Genomic DNA, 5,369 nt, shown 5'->3' with positions numbered 1-5,369 from the left:
CTCCCCCTCTCTCTTTCTCTTTCTCTCTCTCTCTCTCCCTCTCCTCCTCCTCCTCCTCCTCCTATTGAGGCTTCTTATCTGGAAGCTGTTTGGGACAGATACAAAGATAGAAAAAGATAGGAGAGTCTACAGCCATAAACCCTGACCATGCCCAATCTCATTTGATCTCAGAAGCTAAGCAGGATTGGGCCTGGTTAGTACTTGAAAGGGAGAAAAAGATAGGAAAAGCAAGAAATGATAAGGGTCCTCAAAGGATCCATTAAAATCACAGGTGACAGTTGACACTCATCTGATATCTACAGATTGCTCTTGGCTCCTGAGACTAAATGGAAATCTCTGTTCTGTGACAACCATGTTAGGGAAAAAAATGTCCCAGGGATCCAGCCACTGCCAACAATGCCTCATGAATGGTTTACTTAAAGAAGAGGTTAGAATTAATAATTGTAGTAAATAATGTCTTCATGAAGAACTGCTAAGATTAGGAAATGCCCTAGGCACTCCATCAGTGATGGTGATGATGATGATGTGGTGGTGGTGGTGGTGGTGGTGGTGGTGGTGGTGGTGGTGGAGGTGGAGGTGGTGGTTATGGTGGTGGTGGTAATGGTGCTGTGGTGGTGATGGTGAAGGAGGCAATTGTAGTGGTGATGGCGTGTTGGCCATGACAGTGACAGTGATAATGGTGGTGGTAACTACAGAGGAAAACCTATCTCATGTAGCACTTTAAGGCTTATCATCTTCCTTGACCTGCTTGAACATCTGCCCCATCACTGCTGTATGTTAGGACATGTGCCTGCAACTCCCCAACCACACCACACGCGTTTCTGCACGCCTGCCTATGTTGATCCCTCTGTATCTTCTGCCTGCATCTCTGTCACCAGACTTTAACCAGCTCGACAAGACTCACTTGTGTAGTGAGACAATCGCTTTGCATAAAGTTGATCTCCTTTATTTAAAGACACGACTTTTCTTCCCTGTAGACGGCCTTTCTCAGCCTGGCAGCTCTCCTCCTTTATGCATTGACTAAGTTCTCAGCATTCCCACCATAGAAGAGACTATCAAGGCATCGATCCGTGTGTGTTCCTTCCTGCCCACTTCCTTTACTGCAGGTAAAGGCTGGACTGCCTCCTGTGCACGGCTTCATTCCCGGGACACCTGACCATCACTAATGACACCAGAGCACACGTGAAGCCCTTTGATAACAATCAGGAGGACCTTCTATATGAAGTCTTGTCACTTCCAGCTTGTCTCACATCTCACTTCCAAGTCTCAGTCAGGTATCACTGAAGGATGTAGCTCCGTGTTTTGCCAGGGAGGGAAAATTAGCTCAGATGTCTGTTCACGCTCGTACATACTCTGCCTTTTAAAAAAAAGTCTCTCTAAGTGCTGTGGACGGCAGATGTGTCTTCTGATAGCTTGAGTTTGCAGTCTGGCATCTAGTGACTTTTCTTTTGGTGTCCACCTTAAGCTATCCTGTCTGTCACGGTGAAACGAGATAACAAAAGCATTGAGCGTAGAGATCTAGTTCTAATCTCGGTGGCACCAGCCATCTCTAGCTCTTACACCTTAAACAACTCCTACACTGTTTCCTCAAATTCATCTATAAAATGGTCTAGTGACTCTGCACTAAAGATTTTCCAATCCCTCACCGTAGTTAAAGCCATAGGAAGGGGCCTCCCACTCCGGTGAGGAATCAGGACGTGTCAAGTCGTTTCTGACCATGTGAGTCTTGGTTCTGTATTTAACCAAGTGCTACTGCTATTTGATTTATTCCATTTTGCCCCATTTGAGCCACCACCCCCTGTTCTTTATTGTTGGTTTTTGTCTCTACGAAACAGTATTAGTTCCGTGAAAGCAAAAGCTTTGAGGTAGAAAGCCATTGCAGCCAGTATTGTCTAAATCAGGCTCTCCATAAATACTTTCTGACTTTTGTAAGAGAAAAATGCAGTTTTGACATGACAAACACAGATAAATTGACCAATATGAAATGATTTCCCATTCTGTATTTTAAAATACCACATTATAATAAAAACATAAGAAAATTAATTATGTAATTGTTACTTGGGGTTGTCAACTTGACTACATATGAAATTAACTAAAACCAAGCAGCTGGGTTTGTGTGTGAGGAATGTTTCTTGAACAATTGACATGAGAGGAACCCCACCCTAACTTCGGATCATTCTTTAAATTATCTTTTTTTTTTAATTTTTATTTGCTCTTTCATATATTACACCCCAATCGCAGTGTCCTCTTCCTCCTGCCTCCTCAGCCCGTGTTCCCTCCCCTCCATTTCCCTTCAGAAAAGAGCAGGCCTCCCAGGCCTATCATCCAAATATGGCATGTCAAGTTGCAATGAGGCTAGGCACCTCCTCTCGCATTAAGGCTAGGTGATGCAACCCTGGGGGGAAATGGGTGTGGGAAAACTGGCCATGCACCTAGCCTGGACAACACGGTAGACCTAGGCTCCTTGATGTGTGTGCTAGAGAGCCAGCCCCAGGGTGGTGCAAGCAGGAGGGCTGACCCTGCCATTCAACTAGGCAAAGCAGGAGAGCTGGCCCTGGTACAGTGGGCACACGAGAGCTGGCAGGCAGAACGGCAGAGTCATCACTTAGGCTCAAATCCAGGACTCTAAGTTAGTCCACCTCAACTTCTACCTCATCTGTGAACTGCTGGAGCCTAGGAAGGGGGCCAGGCCTACAGGTCCAACGCTACAGGATCTCCATAACACAGGACAACCGCAGGATGTCTGAGAGCGGTCCCTATGAGGAGCCAAAACTGACATATGGCAGAAGCTGGAGGACCTGAACGAGACCAATGACGCGTTGCATTGAACGTAAGTGAAGCTGTTTGGGTACAAGGGTATACTGAGGGACACACCAGCTTCCATGGGGAGACGGGGCTTTTCTTGTTTTGGGAGGGTATTTGTCTTGGGGATATTCTTTGTTTTTATTTTTATTTTTTGTTTTCTTTTGAAGCTGAGGTTTGGCAAAGGATGAGGGTGGCTATGGAGGGATGGGGAGATGGGTGGGATTGGGGTGCATGGTGTAAAATTCACAATCAGCAAACAGTATATATATGTGGAGGTCCTAGGCCAGATCCATGCAGGCCTCTTGATTATCAATTCAGGCTCTGTGAGCCCCTGTGGGCCCAGGTAAACTGATTCTCTGGGTTTTCTTGTGGTGTCCTTGTCCCCTCTGTCACCTACATAAATCCAGACCTTTTGAGGTGAGAGGATACACCTTAAATCTGGGCCACACCTTCTGGTGGCAGCTTTTGAAAAGAAATTCCTTTTGTCTAATTTCCCTTACTCTGACTGGGAAAGTTCATTCGGTCACTGGTGTGAGAGCTTACTTCTTTGGGATTCTAGGCTATACTGAAGGCTGTCTGAGACATCCAGCTTCGTGGACTGTAACAACGATTGGACTGGATTTCCCATCAGGAGACAGCTGCTGTTGGAATAGTCAACAATGGAACCTGTAGATTATTCTCTAATACACCGTGTGTGTGTGTGTGTGTGTGTGTGTGTGTGTGTGTGTTCTGTTTCTCTATGGATCCCTGACTAATAGACATGAGTTATGGACTGTACAGATTCCCACTATTAATTTCCAGGCTCTGCTGTCTATTGCATGGGATTCAAAGTCCAGCAAAGACATTGTTTTAAACCTTGACAGTCTGTCCAACCAAAGGGTTTTTGTATTATCATGCTGGAATTAATACACTTAACTTTAATGTAACGAGAACATTTTATTCAAAATTACTACGTTCTCAATCATGTAAACTATTTTACTATAGCCTAGCTACCTCACTTTTACTTCAACCCCCACAATCTATCAGTGAGATCAGATAATCAGTTATTTAAATGTGTCTGGTGACACTTGTACAAAATTGGTTCCAATCAACCGTGTGTCAAGGGCTTCTGACAGAGCCAGGTTGTGGCAGTTTTCCTGAACTGTTTGCATAGGTGTGAATTCCCAAAACAAGCAAAACACGGAACAATTACTTTAAGTGAGAACTAACTACACATGGCATACTGGATTGAAGTGACTTCACGGAGCGCCTCGAGTTAAAAAGCCAACTTCAAACATAGCTTTCTTTCTTTCTTTCTTTTTTTAAGATTTATTTATTTCATTTATATATATATATGTATGTATATATATGATGAGTACTCATATATATATATGAGTATACTGTAGCTGTCTTCAGACACACCAGAAGAGGTCATCAGATCCCATTATAGATGGTTGTGAACCACCATGTGATTGCTGGGAATTGAACTCAGGACCTCTGGAAGAGCAATCAGTGCTCTTAACCATTGAGCCATCTCTCCAGTCCCCCAAACATAGCTTTCTTGAAAGGATTATTAATATTTGTTGAATCTAATTAAAATTTTATTTTAATTACAGAATTCAAAGCCTGTTGCCATTGTAATGGATTTTCCTCCCCTGGGGAAGGCTGTCAAACTTCTATGTTCTGCCATTACTCCCTAGATACCCAAGCTATAATTTTCTGTTTCTTATTGACCCTTACGTCAGTCATCCTGGGGACATTCCATCTTATTGGGAGCAGGGACAATCATCACATAACCAGAGAAGACAATGAGTATTCGCCCTACCTGTGATGAAGATGTGCACATTGCCCAGCCACACCCTTGTCAGAGGCTCCTGTAAAACTTGATTTCCTAGAGACACAGAAATGTGGGATTCAGCTAGCGGATTTGCAGACTTACCTTGAGTGAAAGAGAGAACTCTGTTCCCTGAACACAATTGAATCTGTCACGCTGTTTGATGAACAGAGGCCAGAAATAACCCAGTGAGGACATAATGGTCTCACCACACCTTACTTCAGACTGAGGGGTGATCTGTCCTCCAAGCCCAGTACAAAGGTGGCTGGACATCAGGAGTACCCCTGCCTCAGGTAGAGTGTGGGTTCAGTGTCACCCCACTGAGAACTGTCTCTCAGCCCAGCATGTCTGAGAGCCAACTGGCAGGAGCTGACCCTACTGGATGACACCGCAGAGGTTTCCGGTGGATAATTCCCTGCAGGCTGTCTCTAAAGTGTTGATTCTTTTCTTTATTTTCTTTCTTTCGCCACTGTCTTAGGGCTTTACTGCAGTGAACAGACACCATGACCAAGGCATCTCTTAAGAAGGACAACATTTATTTATCTGGGGCTGGCTTACAGGTTCAGTCCATTATCATCAAGGTGGAAGCATGGCAGCATCCAGGCAGGAAGGGTGCAGGAGATGCTGGTAGTTCTACATCTTCATCTGAAGGCTGCTAGTAGAAGACTGGCTCCCAGACAGCTAGGATGAGGGTATTTAAGCCCATCCCCACAGTGACACAACTATTCCAACAAAGCCACACCTCCAAATA

The sequence above is a fragment of the Mastomys coucha genome, unplaced genomic scaffold (assembly GCF_008632895.1).
Source record: "Mastomys coucha isolate ucsf_1 unplaced genomic scaffold, UCSF_Mcou_1 pScaffold17, whole genome shotgun sequence".
Lineage (NCBI taxonomy): Eukaryota > Metazoa > Chordata > Mammalia > Rodentia > Muridae > Mastomys > Mastomys coucha.
The sequence above is the reverse complement of the archived record's forward strand: the minus strand, read 5'-3'. Positions refer to the sequence as shown.